Source organism: Sinocyclocheilus rhinocerous, unplaced genomic scaffold (genome assembly GCF_001515625.1).
Source record: "Sinocyclocheilus rhinocerous isolate Xijiao unplaced genomic scaffold, SAMN03320098_v1.1 scaffold568, whole genome shotgun sequence".
NCBI classification, from domain to species: domain Eukaryota; kingdom Metazoa; phylum Chordata; class Actinopteri; order Cypriniformes; family Cyprinidae; genus Sinocyclocheilus; species Sinocyclocheilus rhinocerous.
The window spans coordinates 281,869-298,319 of NW_015652173.1; positions in this window are offsets into that span (position 1 = coordinate 281,869).

Below are 16,451 nucleotides of genomic sequence, written 5' to 3' on the forward strand. Positions count from 1 at the left end.
GCGGGGAACGCTTGCGAAGGCACCCTCAGCAAAGAGTGCCTTCCGGGAGCGGAGAACATGCATCGAGAGACGCTCGCAATGCGGGCAGTCAGCTCTCTCAAGAGCTGACTCAGCATGCTCCGCTCCCAGGCAGACAACGCACAAACTGTGTGTATCCGCACCCGTAATGAAACGCGGGCAGGGAGGAACACACAGTTTGAAACGCTGGCTGCCTTCGCCCCTACTCAAATGGTGTGTTTTATCATGTGCTTTAGACATATTTCTTTTCTTTTCTTTTTCTTTCCCTACGGGACAGACAACACCAAATAGGACACACAAACGGATATCAGACTGACACACACACAGAGCGCCTGCTGAATAACAAAAAGCTGACGCTGGTCTCACCGCACGTGCTTTTATAGCTGCCTGGTCATTACGTCACCCGCCCGTGACGTCTCGCCCATCTATTGGTCTGATTACACACGAGGTTCAGAGCCGGTCACGCTGAAGGGCGTTCCCGAAGCGTCCTCCGACGCAGCTCGAGTTCCTGAAGAGGAACTTTACCCATCTGCAAAGAAACTTTTTCACCAAGGCCATACTCTAAATAAAATCCTTCGTGTTCATAGCCTCACTGTGGGATAAGAAATCTAGGCCATAATGCTAACCAATTACTCTCGCTCAATGCAATTATGAATATTCACCAAAACATTAAATATTGATTGACACGTGTTAACTTTGAGTCACAGTGAAAATTAAAACAAATATTAATCACATGCCGGAATGTTGGCAATATTTATGAGGTCCAGCGGAGAGTCACGGAAGCAGCTGAAAATGTGCTGAGATAACGTTTCTGTTTGTGTTCACCAATCTACAATCCTAATAGAGAGGACCGTCTATGTCCAATTAATTGTTAAGCTCACTGGTGCACACGCACCTCTTTTGTTATTAAGGACATCTATGTGTGCTAGCAGGATGACTAAATGTCAACCTCCCGTGTTCACGTTCCCCTTGCGGCATATGATAACGTTCCGTCTTATTGCATTTAGAGATCATCAGGTTTGTCCTTTATCTGGGGTGTTAATGGACCACTTCACTAGCTATCTGTATGTTCAAATAACCCACAAAACTGAGGAAATGTCATTGGTGCTGACGTTGTGTAGAGCATTTATTGTGAGAGTGTGGCAAATGGTGTGAAGAGACGCCAGATGCTGTACAAAACTAGTTGGACTATCATAAAGCAATCTGCATTTGGTTATGGTGGTTATTTTTGATGTGTGTGTGCGCTCCTGGTATTTCCTATATTATGGGGACCAAATGTCCCCAACAAGGATAGTAATACTAGTCATTTTTGACCTTGTGGGGACATATTGTTTTGATCCCCATGCGGAAACAAGCTTATAAATCAAACAGAATGATCTTTCTTGAAAATCTAAAATAGCAGAATGTTTTGTGTGAGGGTAGGGTACAGTATAAAAACCATTATGTCTATGAAATGTCTCCATTAAACATGGAAACCTGTGTGTGGTTTTGACCTGCATATACTTTTGGGGACAAAACAGATGAAAAACTCCCCAGAATTTAATCATTCTGTTAATTTAGAACAATTATTCATAATAGTTTTATTCACTTATAAAAGTGCCAAAAGTAGTAATAGTAGTTATGTTTGGGTTTTGGGCAGTCACAATACCAAAACTTAATTTCTTAATTAATGCAAGTGATGTTTAATGATTAAAGACCTAATATGCTGTTGAACAGTTATTTAAAACTGAAATAGTAATATAAATATTAGCCATTTAAATTTAAAGCCATGGCAAATAGCCTTTAAGTATTTCTCAAATAAGTAAAAAATGCAGACAAACTGTTAGCATTAGTGTTTTGACCAAGCAGAAGATTTAATGATTCACATGCACAGCCAACATTATTTTTGTTAAAATTTTTGTATTAATTTGGTACCAATGTACCATTACTGTCAACATTTCTAATTAGGGTTTGTTCCTAATTACGACTAGATTAATAAATAAAAATATCAAATCGACAAAAATGTGGTGGGTGGTGCTTGACACATTATGCACTGGTGAGTCTTAAATATGTTGTCTACAATTTATAAGTTTTATTTCTTTCCAAATCTGTTTATTTCCAGGTGGAGATGGAAAACAAATCCCAGATTTGAGACATGGATCCTCATTTGTATGCCCTTCTGAAATGTGTGCATCTTGCACAGTTTGGTTGGTGAAGTTTATTCATATCCACATATAATAATCTCATCCAACTGAAAACTATATTTCATGTTGACATAAAGTGCCTTCACAATGGACACAATGCCATTGCAGCTGACCATTCTGGACCAATAACACTCTACCAGCACATTAAGCATGAGAAAATGCTTACCATTTAAAACAACTTTGAAAAGGTTTCCACTCTTACCTGTGAACCGGTGCAGTCCTGAATCAGTCTAATTAGCAGCGATGTTTGCCTGGTCAGATTAAAGGTCATGCAGTTCTCTGAAGCATGTCTCCTGCAGTCCCAGCCACGCAGGTGTGAGCAGGTGTCAGACGCAGTCAGGCAGAAATCTATCTGTCTGTTCGCGCTCCTTAAGGCCCGGGGGAAAATGAGCAACATCTGCTGTACAGGTTCATCTGTTGTAAAATTGGATGGCTGCATCTACCCACAGTCCACCTCAACTCAATGAGAGAGGGATATGAAAGAGGAAAAATAGAGACAGTGATTTGTTTGATGCTTCTTCTGTCAATGTTTGGGATTGACAATCGTATTTGCTAACAGGTGTGACTCATGAATTGTCTTGATTATATGGTTTAGACTAGAGGAACATGCTAGTGCTTTTTGAACGAATAACCAAAGTCAAGCCGCCTTTCTGTTCTCCTAGTCATCAAGAATAATGCTTGTAACCATATTGCTAGTGACTAAAATGTAGAATATAATGTATAATATCTTGTTCTAGCTAATCAAAGGTGCTTTTATTAAGCACTTAGTGCTAATCTAGTAAGCTAAGATGTTTGAGTAAACACAAAGAAATATAAATGTTTAAATTGCCAATTTTTAGCTTTGGTTATATAATGTAATATGCCATATAAAAGATGTTTAATTAACATATGTTGTATAACTAAGCATAAATAAATGTCATTAACATTGTTATTTCTATTTCTAATCAGGCACAGAATGGACTAAAGAGACCAGATGCCGTTTTGTTTGAATGGATGTCAATGGAGGAGAGGCTTCACTACGATGAATAAACAGCTTTTTAGAGGAAATGGCTTATCATTTAATGAATCGTCAGCCTATCTGCTAATCTACAACATGTTTTACACTAAACAATACTTTTGGATTAAACTATTTTTGGAGTTTACCACGAAAAAAAATTATGTTTTATAAGAGAAGTCACTGACTTTTTTGCGACAGGTGGGATACAGCTTACGACACTTCCCATTCATTCCTATGGTATCCGTAAACTACGATTGAGTGTCGCACAACTCTTAATGAAATTCAATGATGGCAAGGCTGTAATGTGATTAGTTATTACGGCACACGTGATCCAAGTTAGCCGTTACGCTTCCTCCAATAGTAAGTAATACAGACCCTCTCATCTCCCTATTGTAAGATAATATCATCTTACCTTCAGATGACACAGTTCATATTCACAGTTCATGTTCAGGTCACTTTCGTTTATAATAAAACTGTGACCTTATTTATCTCTCAAAACAAGACTGACTACTGTATTCTGCTGCTGTATGAACCTTTGATACAGCAAAACAAGTTAGCAGAGAACGTGGTGTGCTAATTTCTTTAGTCTTTTGATTAAATGTAGATTAACTTTGTTGTTTTTTGAATAGCCACAAACAATTGAAGAAAGAAAGTTATGCAAGCTTATAATTTAAGCCATGAAATGAGAAACAGATGGAACAAATAAAAGGATTACACAACAGAAACCGCTGCTAGGAAAACTCAGAAATGATGTTAATTTAGTTATCTGTAAGAGGAATCAGGGGACTCCGTTTTTGAGCTTCCTTCTACTGCTAACTGTTTTGTATTGATCGAGGGCACATTTTTGAATAATCCTCAGCAATTTTTGGCAGCGTTCTCCCAAAGTCCCTGATAATCTATTTCAGCAACGCCTCGCATCCCCTGGAAGTCCTGCAGGACCGCCGGCTAACTTCCCCAGCTCAGCACAACCAAAGCAGATCAGAATCTCTGCGGTGAATTTATGTAGTCTTTGTTTTTGTTGTCATGTTGCGCGTTTTGTTGTCTCTCCCATGATGCGGATGCGCTATTGGATGAGGAAGTAAAGGGATGGACCCTCTGACTCCTGAGGGATTTCTACTGAGGTTTACTTTCATGGCACTGTCAATAGCAATTACCGTGCAAGGTTTCTCCCAAAGCAGGCCTGGGAAAGATGCCGGCAGCCTTGTGCTCCCTCATTAATAAGACTGGAGAAAGTTACCGCCGATATAAAACACCTCTGACTTCGAGAATTGTGGCCGGTTAACACTCAGGAGGATAAAAGAGGACACTGATGGAGACTGAAATCTATGAAATCCAAAGCAATGGTTCTCAAACAAGGATATTCAAAAGTCAGAATTGACTCCTTGTCAGTTCTTGAGTTTAAATTTGAATTGGACACACCTCACAGGAAGATGAACTGGAATGACAAGAAGGGAAATTTTGAAAACTGTAATTCAAAGAAATTCAGCACAGTTAATGCATTCTTGTTAATGATCTCTCATTCTGTCTATCTGTCTGGAATCTTTCAAACAAGGCTTTGTGAAGCCAACATTCAAAGTTTTGCTTTGACAAACTTTGTTACATTAATTTCTTTTAATTCAACTTCTTGCATTCAAATTGCAGCTCTGCAGCCTGTTTGCTACTTTAATTCAAATTGGAATTTAAAAGCAACTTAAATTCTAAATGGCACAACCCTTGACTGATTTTACCAGATGTTTCCATCGGGTGAACGGCATAAACCAAACAATATGCAAATGTGCATGATGTAGGCTCAATAGGAAAACTGACCATTTTATAAATGCATAAATAACATCAGAAATATGATTTACACATTTTTGGGTCATGACCCAACAGTTGGGAACCGCTGATGTGAAGTATAGCTGTCAGAACGCTGTGGGACATTGGCTGACGTTGTATGTATAATTACAAAAAACACTTTCCGGCACCAGCCATGGGACCCACATTTCACCCACTGTTCAATATCCACAGCTCTGTGAATGCAAAGCTCAGCAATCCATCCGTCAGCTTGGACCAGATTGTCAGATGTTTTTGACGGTGTATCTTTCGTCATCAATAATTAACAAGTGCGCCCCAATAACAGAAGTGTTTAAAATGGTAATTCCTAAACCGTTCGCCCAGAATCTGCCTAATTTTGGTGATTGACACTTCACGGAATGTGTCTGTAATTTGTTTTTCTTGCCCTCGGATTCAATGTTCCGCCAATTCGATTCCTTGCACGACGCACAAAATGCCCGTAGGGTTACAAATGAATCTCCTTTACAGGTTGGTGAGCTGTTCTCCCATTGCCAGACTGCACCATGTCCTCTTGAGCGACTATTGTGATCTGAATAAGTCAGTCAAGACGTTTGAGAAGCAACCATGCTGGGACATTTAACTAGAGTCATTATCATTTGTCAAAGTCATCAATATATATCAAGCTGGCACATATTCGAAAAGACTCAAGAATCCGGCTCTATTTTCGTACTGTTCCCCATGGTGTCGCTTGACTTCCCAACAATAGATTGTCAACCTCTCATTTTATCTTGTTTTATTAATGTTTACGTTGTCTTTTGTTGCTTGACTAGTCTGTAGATATCTCTCCTTGTCCTTTTGTCCCTTATGGGACATTGAAGAACCGCAAGTCATGCTGGCATTAAGCGAACATGACCGAAGCGTGAAGCATAACTGTCTCCTCCTGATTGCAGACCAACTTAATAACCTCCATCATATGAGCTGGCATTGTGAAACCAATGATCTATGACCAATCATTCACATGATTGGACTATGGGGGGACTAGGCTTGGGTGGCCCAATAAAAGCAGTTGGTGCTGAGTCGCAGTATTTATATAAGGTTCGGACAGATGGCTGAAAACTCTCAAAGCCCCCACAGTTCATTACTTTAGAGGTCTCCTGTTCGCCTCCAAACGTGTTTGTTCAATACACAGACAATAAACAACAGTCAGTATGAGACACTCAACCTCATGTTTGCCCTTTAAAGCAAAACGTGCCGTACAGATGTGGCGGGACTCCGGATGCATGCAGACGATGCTACCGAGGTGATTTCAAACGGATGTAGCTGCTTAACAGAAGGCCTCTTATGAGAGTGTGTGATTTAGTGTTGTAAATTAATACTTTAGGGACAGATGTGTGTGCGTGGAAGGTGGAAGGAACGGGTCATGGCATAAAAGCAAAACATGACGACAGTAACTCATAATGCTAATAGCTGGATTAGCATGAACACAGTATAGATAAATCCAATTACCCTGTAATGCTCACCGACTTGCAGATGTATGCAGTTTAGTATGCACATTTTCTGCCTCAATGCTGCCGATCACAGTTATTCATTGGCGTTTGCTTTGCAGGCACCAGAACTCGCTTGCCAGATAATCTTGAAAAGACCTTCTTTTTCTTTTTTAAAAACAACACCAAAAAAAATCAGTTTGCAAGGTCAGTGATGCTTTAAATTTTAGGCTTGAGTGATTATTTTTTTGGCAATGATCTTGTTGTCTTGTCTTGTCCATTGATTCAGTGTCATCTTTAATAGTTTTTAATGTAATTGCAAGCCCTTTTGCTTCTTTGACTTGTTTGTCAGTACTAATGATCAGGATGATGTTTACGAACGTTAAATGGTCATATTATGGGTGTCTCTGAAAGGTTTGTGTTTATTGTGTCATTTCATATCGATAATGATGTGTTTAAAAAAATAGTTCACCCAAAAATAAAAAGGTCTGTCATTATTTTTAGCTCTTTTTTCCCTTCCACACTATCAAAGCTTTGACATCTCTATCATGATTGTGTTTAGTTTCAAAATTAACATCAGTGACACCAAAAGCTCTCTAAATAATGTGTTAAAAGCGAACTTTACATGCAGTTCGAAAAACAGCATGCAAAAATAAAAATAGATAAAAGATGTGGACTACTTTTTTGGATATGTTATGGTGTTTTTTTGGACAGCTGTCATCACTGAAAACTACTGTTGATGATGTTCCACAGAAAATTAATAATTGCATGCATTTGGAACAACATGAGTGTGAGTAAATAATAACAAAATATACAATTTTGGCTGAACTACTGTATGTGGTAATTTTGTGATGTTTTTAAGTCCTTTTTGGACAGCTGTCATCACTATGAACTGTTGCTAGTGATGTTCCACAGGAAAACAAAATTACTGCATATGCATTTGGGACAAGTAAATAATGAAAAAAACATTCATTTTTTTGGTGAACTATCCCCTTTAAGTTACAGTAAGTTTTATTGTAGTGCTCATATGAATGAGTAATTTTCTGCAACATAATTACAATAGCAGGGAAGGCAGTAATTAGCAAATATGCAGTTCCACTAAATTTTATTATAAGCATGTAGTTTGTTAATATTGCTTGGTAATTATTCACGTAATAAGTTTTAACATAAACACCATAGTATAAAAGGCAACATTTGTTTGCAATCCGCTGGTTAAACTGGCTGTGGATGATAATAGTTATTGTGTATACGGATGATTATGGACTATTTGTAAGAGGTTTGTGGCCCATAATTTTCAGCTTGTTTTGTCAAATAAATTGCAATTAAATGTGTTTTCCTTACATCAGCACTCGAACCAGCCATTAAAACATACAAAGACTACACAAGGTCACAAACAGACGCGTTCTGGAATAGTCAACCGAACTCTCGTAGTAAAGGTTAACACTGTGAATCTTGACAGATTCGGTGATGAAATTACACATCACCGACCCTCTGCTAAAAATACATCTGATTGAAATAGACATTCCCCATGATTCCGCCATGGCGAAAAGGCCCAGGGTGCTTTTTCTTCCTTTTCAGCTATTATGGGGCGTGATGAGGGCAAAGGCTGATCTGAGCACAGTGAGTCAAGAGGAGACCTGTGGATCACATGGTGTCGTCTGATATTCTCCAGAAGCCTGAGGACAGTGTCAGAGAGTGATTCCAGTCCCCAGGGAGAGAACCGGCCCGCCGCTGTGTCCCGCTGTCCTCTCAGACAATAGGAAGGGTAATGGCCTCCCTAAGGCCTTTCCTATTCAGTCTGATTAGACCACCTGCATCAGAGGAGCCCGCCACTACAACAATTAGCTCCATTTATCAACCTCACATCCTTGAGAGAGGGGCAATTGGAAAGAGAACGCGAGAGAGAGAAAATAAAAGGAAAGTCTGAGTGGAATAGAATGAAGAGAAAGTCAGGAAGAAGACAGGAGCAGAGACAATGGTGCAAAAATTGTCCAAAGACGACGGGGATAATGAAGGCTGACGGTAGAATCATTGCATAATCGTGCCAAAGCCAGAACACTCATCTCGGTTGTAAAGGAAATACGTATTTGCACAAACTCAATGAATGTTAGCTAGTAAACAAAGACTTACATTAAAAAAAAACATGAATTTTAGATTTTAAAAAATGAAAAATATCCAAAAAGTTATGTACTATTCTGAAGTTCTTTTCTCTTTCAGGAACATAAGTAATGCATCTGGATGCAGCTTTTCTGATGATATACTCTAATTTTAAAGTCGACCCTACACGCACAGCAGGTGAGTTGGATTAATGCATTTTTAATGCAGGTTCAAATAGACCTAAACTGAAAAACATAGTTTTGTAGTCCTATTCCCACTCTTCCCAACATGCACTGGGGAATGGATAATTCATGGTTGCATCCTTTGATCATTTGGCAGTTTCATTTGTACAGATGTTGTTGATTTTATGTCACATTTAGTAATTTAATGATGTTAATATTGAACAATTTAAGAACGTGCAAATGATAAGAAACAAATAAATTTGAAAGTCTGAAACTAAATAAGTAATTGTTAAACTGATGGCAGATTTTACATCAACGTAACGTTTACCATGTTAATAACATTTTAAGCTCAGTCTAGATATACTTTATTCTAAATCAGCTAATTCGAAAATAAAGAAACCAATATAAAATGTAAGGACAAATTTTTATCGCAAAATATTTAAATTCTGTCTTCTGTTACTGTTTTCATTCATGACAATTTAGTCCATTGTTCATTTATTTATTCTTCAGAGTAATTTATTCCAAAACCATTTTTGTTTACATGCTAGAATTGATTGGTTTGATTAAATGAAAAATTATATAATTAGAGATATATAGATATTGTCGGTGGCTTTAGTGTAGCTACATTTTCAAACTAACTTCCATAACATTAGCACGATATGTATTTAGCACATGCTCTGTGAATGTAGCTAGTAAACAACAGCATGCTTGCTAATTAATGCTTGCTAACTTAATCTACTATCAATTTTCAGTCCGTGTTTAATTTAGCACAAGTTCGAGGAAACAAAATCTACGGCCTATACAACTATTCTGTTGTTAGGAAATACCGATAGATGGGCTAAGCCAGCGAGCTGGGGTACTTCATCTTGGCAAAAATTTGTTCTGAACGGTGCAAGTGCAGAGCACAAATGTGAGAAATGTGTGTAAAGATTTTGGAGTAACCGTTGTTTAAGGACTAACCTTGACATCGCTGTGCTATAAATGTGAGACTAAATAGCTCAGTGTAGATGTACGGCAGCGATGGGCAATTTCTCTCTACAGGTCTCCAGAGAGATTCACAACTGAACTGAGAGGAGAAGCAACGCAGAGACCTCGCTGTTTTGTCTTGGCTAAATATAATATGCTATATTTTTCATCGCACTATAACGTGCTTTTAATTGAACAGGAGGTATTTTTCATGAAAAGAAATGGATATTGCAAACCGGGCTAAAAAACTACCAAGTGGTGTCTTGCCACAAAAAAATGGATCACCCCCTCCAAGACTCCTTCAGAAATTCTTCCAACTACTTTCCTCTTGAGCTCAGAGCCAACTTGAGACTCTGCCGCATATGCTCCCATCTGCCAAGCAGGAAGAAATTATGGTGATCTTATTTCTCATTGCGAGTTCTAGTACCGCCATTTACCCAATTACGCCGTTATTGGTATTCCAGGCCGTATATGGCCGAGGTAAAGCACTTACAATGCGCCAACATGAGGGCTTTGCTAATTATCCAGCCTCCGAAGCCATACTTCATAATACAGGGTTTGCGGAGTGCAGGGGTCTCCAATTCCCTCTCGGTCATCGTGCCCCCATAATCCCCCGTCTCATCACTGTTGTCAGCAAGACAGTATATCCATCGCCTGGAACCGTGGCCTCCACAAAGTCCTTAATTAAGTCCTGATCACCCTGTCCTCTCTCTCTGGCATTAGTGTGTTTAATTTCCTGCCTTCATATCTCTAACCCTCGCCGATATTTTATTAATCAAGTTTCGACTCGTGGCTGTGTTTGGAAGGGGCCGTGCTCTCTTCCCCACGCTTCTACCACCAAAAAAATGATGACAGTAAAGCTCTATCCATCGATTTAGCCATTAAGCAAGGCTTAGGCTGAAAAATTCTTTTGAAACATTGCTCAGAGGTTCGTTCTGGTAATATTTAGATAACATATATAGGGATTAGGCTTTCCAATCTACAGGTGCTGATCAGGTGTAGTGGACTCTACACTGTTTTCCACAAATAAGGTTGGAAAATTGAAAGGTTAATCTCAAGACTGCTGGATTTTAGGATGTTGTTTGTTCTCTGAATATAGAATGAAACAGATTTTGACTTTAAGCTTAGTCATCAGTGTTTCGTGGGAGATTGACATCCCCTAAACCCACAACAAAACTATCAAGTGGAAAGTTGTTTTACTTCTGATGGAAAAATATTAAAATGCTGATTTTCTTACAGTGTTTTTGAGTACTGTAGGCATGGTGTACTTTTGTAAGACAACCTAAGTTAGCATCTCCCTGGCATTTTTCCATTGGCATTGCATTATTGCTGAAAATAAGCTCTGTGACCAAGAAAAGTTTATGATTCTTGCACGTTTTGTTCATCATGATCATCTTTACAAATGAACATTCACTTTCATGAATTTTGAATACAATCGCCAGAAGTAAAATCTAAAAATCTATAAACAAACTACACCATGGTCGCATGACTTCAACGTCACTGCCATTAAGTTACCGACAACTCTTTCAGACTTTATTTAAAAATTAAAGTCTGAGTTAGAATAGTTTACAAGATTATAAACACAGTGAGTCTTTCAACATGGACTAGTGAGTAGATGAGTTTACGTGTTTGATAAGATGGCATTTAATGTCTCCAACAACCTCTTTAGTCCCATTTAGCCACTGGTAAACAACTGCCTTTTTCAAGAAAGTGAAAGCTGTGAAAAAAAAATCACAGTGGGGTATTATTGATGTAATTTATGTCATAGAACAAAACATGAAAATATCTTGAGTTTGTTTTAGACCTTATTTCAGGCATTAAACCAAAAGTTCTTTAAAAAAAATGTTGACTTCGAGACAATGGCACTGGAAGTTCAGAAATTCCTACTTGTTTTCTAGTTTTAGCACTAGTTTTATTAGTGAGTGTGAACGTATTTCATAGGTTATTTTCACAGGAAGACGAGGTATAGGTCACATTATACTTGCTTGACAAAACTGTATGTGTCACCTTTGACCATTTAAACACTTCAGATTCAAGAATTCTGAGAACACCATCCTCCCCTCGATTCATGTTCTGAGCTAGACAGCCAGTAGTATGATAAAACAATACACAATAAGTCCTATTTCTGCCATGTTCCACATGTGTGCCAAATACTAAACATCAAATATGTTCTGATTAGCTTAGATTTTTATATTTTGAAGAATGTTACAACAGTTTTTGCTTATCAATAAAATACTGGACCACGCTGACTTTTTTCAAAATATTTATTTTGTGTTTCGCAGTATAAAGAAAGTCATACAGGTTTGGAACAACATGAGGTTGAGTAAATATTTGGTTGAGACAAGCATTCATTTCAGAGGTCCTTTCATCAAACCTTAAGACACGCTAACAAATCCGCGCTACTTCTACCTACCCTGCGTATTTGTTTTCATACATCACGCATGACAAGTACCTCTCGCAGACTGAAAACAAACAAATGCGGTACAGTATTTGAGCAGACTATAAGACAGCTCTGAGTGTGTACAAGCACTCTATCAAATCTCAAAACCAACAGGGTGCAGAATTCACTTCCCCATCATACCAGCCCGCCATGGAAGAAATAGAGATCTTGACATCTTTTGATACACAGCATCCACAGGTGGCCCCAGCAGCGCTCTTTCAATTCCGATTGCATGACTGACATCCCTCACCATGTGAGAGAAGGACAGGACTGTGATTTTCAGGAAGGTCGACCGAAGAAAGATGGACGGTGTGCGGCACAGGAGTTTCTCGGGACAGTGTGGGCTCTAATTTCACAGCTGAGCTGCATTCGGCTGCGTATTGGACCAGGGTTCAGATAGACGTGCCTCACTGACGGGCTCTGACCCGGGACGAGATGGTGTCAGTAAGTATTTGTTTTATTTTTTCTCTTTTTACACCTCTGCTGTCAGATTCATTACCTTGGAGACATCCATCTTTTCAATTTGACAGCGTATATAACAGATTGTCATGACAAGTGTGTTTTTAATTTTTTTCCAATGTCAAAGCAGACAGAACTGTAATGTGAGACGTATGTCATCTGAAAAGACATTTATGATGCTATTATTCCAGGCACATATAGTTTTCTCAAAATAGATGGTAGCATAAGGGTAATACGTTGACAATTGGCATACCGATAACTGTAACCTTGTGAAGATGTGACTGCAATATCTATGTCCTGATAAACGTGTCTTCTACTATTTCTTTCTTTGCAGTGGAACAGAGCACTTCAGATATAAAGAGCACAAACGGATCTTACAGTATATATGATGGTTTTCTATTATTCATTCAATCGAACCTGTGAGAGGAAATGTTCTCGTAACGTAAATGCAACGTTAAGAAGAATCCTTGAACCTTTACACAGAAATCAATCATTGGACTGGGTTCTTGAGAAGAGATGGTCTGAATCTTGGCTCAGGGATTTCTGTCATTTATTGGATATGTTCGAATAGCTGAAAAACTCTAGTACACAGAGGTAGGAAGGTAACAAGGCATGGTTGAATCTTATGTTTCAGTAACATCCCATGAAGTCAATGTCGATGATGTAGATGAAAAGAATATAAGTTGATGAAAAGAATATAAATGCTGACTGTAGGTGTGATTGTTAGGTTTATAAATGTGAAGGCATGCACTAATATTATTTATTTGCACAGTACCTGCTATATGTTAAATCTACTACTATATTTTACATTTATAATATTGTATATAATTATAATTAAATTATAATGTAATATGATGTATGTAATGCAAATATTCAGTATATATATATATATATATATATACTGTATATTCATGATTATTTGATAAATTAAATGTTCAAAAGAACAGCATTTATTCAAAATAGGAGTCTTTTGTAATAATATAAGTCTTTAGTTTTACTTTTTATCAATTTAATATATCCTCGCTGAATAAAAGTATTAATTTCTTCCAAAAAAGTGGGAAGGGGGGGTACTGACCCCAAAGTTTTACATTGTAATGTATGTTGTTTAAAAAAATTATATTCTGAATGAATGCTGTTCTTTTGAACTTTTTATTCATCAAAGGATCCAGAAAGATTGTCACGGGTTCATAAAAAATGATAAAATTCCAAAATTGATAATAAATCAGTATATTAGAATGATTTCTGAAGGATCATGTGACACTGAAGACTGTAGTAATGGCTGATGAAAATTCAGCTTTGCATCACAGGAATAAATTGCATTTTAAATTATATGAAAATAAAAACTTTTTTCATTGTAATAATATTTTACAATATTACTGTTTTTACTGTATTTTTGATCAAATAAATGCAGCCTTGATGAGCATAAGAGACTTATTTAAAAAGCATTACTGATATATATAGCACAAGAACTTTGAACATGATTTGTTAAGTAATGTTTTAAACTATAATACATTAAAATCTCAAGATTTCTGGGCAATTACTTCTTTCACCTGTCTGTCATCTCGTTCCCTTTCAGGCTGATGTGTTGGCGGCACAAACCTGTCAACCTTCCAGACCTACGAGCTTCGGTAAGTCCAGGTGAGTCTAACCCATGTGACGAGCCAAGATTGTGACATGCCAAAGGAAGGGGCCTTGGGGGGAATCATAGGACATTGACTTCCTTTGTCTTCATATCTCTGTTTCCTCCACCGCCATTATATGTGTCAAGCAGCGGGTCATTTTTCTAGCTTGGCCAGCTCACCCTTCTGTCCGGCCCAGGCAGGCACTCCCTGTGGTGGCAATCACCTTGCTGACAGAACCCTAGTCAGTACAGTGGGTATTTTTCGCCAGCCCTTCGGCTTCAAATCGACACGCTGCAATCTTTCATGTGGACGCCGCTGTGCCACATTCTTAAATAAAGGCAATGCATCACAGGAAGGAAAGGTGTCAGTTAAAGAGAGGGAGAGAATGGGGCTAATGACTCAAAAAGAGCCGTGAAAAAAGTGCCACATGAAATTCAGCTTCCAAGAAACTGGACATTGCAGCAGTGCACTGGTGTAGAGGTGAATGTAGATATTAAAATTATATGTGATGGCGATTAGCCAGGAATTATATTAATGTAATGTATTTTGTATAAAATAAATTGTAAGTAAATAAGTAAAAAATACTAACAACCACAAGTGAATTTAGTTGTCAAAATATTACAATGTTCAGCATGAGAGCGGATATTCGTTTTGAGATATTCAATTTAAGGTTACATTTAACAGTATTTTTAAATAATTTGTGTTTTAGTAGTATAAACATAATATAAAAATACAAATATACAATACAAATACTTTCTATAAATATATATGAAATAAATATTTTGCAGTCACCATAATTTTGTGCATGTATATAATAGTACTTTTTATATTGTTGTATATCAAGTTATATCACTTAAATTAGATAGATAGATACATAGATAGATATATAGATACCAGTAAATAAAATATTTATATATATTTGTTTGTTTGTTTGTTTTTTAAGTGCAGGAATAAGTACTTCTAATCTGTTACTTCTTTTAATGTAGAGATCTTTGGCTCCAGTGATTCTGCTTGATTTGGAATCTTAAGTATTTAAGGACTGAGTCATGAAATAGCAAAATATCTCCAATTTCAAAGACGTGGTAACTTAGAATAGATTTCTTCCAGCTGGCTGAGGGTGTTTTTGTGGGAACGTCGCACCTGTACTAAAAGCTTATGCTCTGACCATCCATGCCAAAGCAAAACCACAAAATGGACATAATATTCTGTTGCCAAACGTGGCAAACTTGGACACGCATGACAATGATGGAGCCCCGGCGAATTGGCTTACACGCCACATTTGGTCATTTGCACACCTACCTGCACTTCAGAGCAGCACAATTACTGAGTGTCTCCCGGGTGGCTGGCCTCTCCCATCCTCATTGGCAGTCTGAGGCACACCTCTCCAGCCCTGTCCAGCCACGGCTACCACGCCGTGAAATGGACGTTAATTCTCTGCACTATCTGTACCATGCAGAGACTGTTTTAAAACCTACATATGATCCCCGCTCGCTCTGCTGCTACAATCATCCAAACGTGGAGAGAGAAAAAGAATGGGTAAAAATGAAAACATCAAACAAACCTGTGAAATGCAAAACAGCGCAAGTTTTGCATGTGGTTGTTCCCATCAGTACGGCTTAATGAGAATTTCACCTTCCAAGTTTTAAGGTAATGGAGGGAAAAAATTACATTTATTTGTTAAAAATAAGGAGTTGAGCTATATTATGCAGTTAGCTAACTCTTCACTAATGGAAGGTATGGTCAGTTTTCAGTGGTGCTGTCCAGGGTCCTGAAATCAACCCACTCTCACAAGGACAAGCTACTGTAGAGCAGAGGTTTTCATTGGAGAGCACTAACAAGGTTTTACAGGGGCATGTGGGTATATATTAATTGTAAAATTTAAGCACAGCATTTCACATCAAAATTATTTTAAGGCTTTTGATGTCTGTGTTTTCTGTAAGGTCATGCCTAATGACTGTATAAAGCTTGTAATTCATGTTCTTATGCAGGTTCTTATCGTATTCAGACTGAAGTTTCAAGTGTGGATGGGAGCTTAAATCACCAAGGTATGCACCATACCATGAATTTCATATACATTTTATTATATATATATATATATACACTGAACAAAATTATAAACGCAACACTTTTGTTTTTGCCCCCATTTTTCATGAGCTGAACTCAAAGATCTAAGACTTTTTCTATGTACACAAAAGGCCTATTTCTCTCAAATATTGTTCACAAATCAATC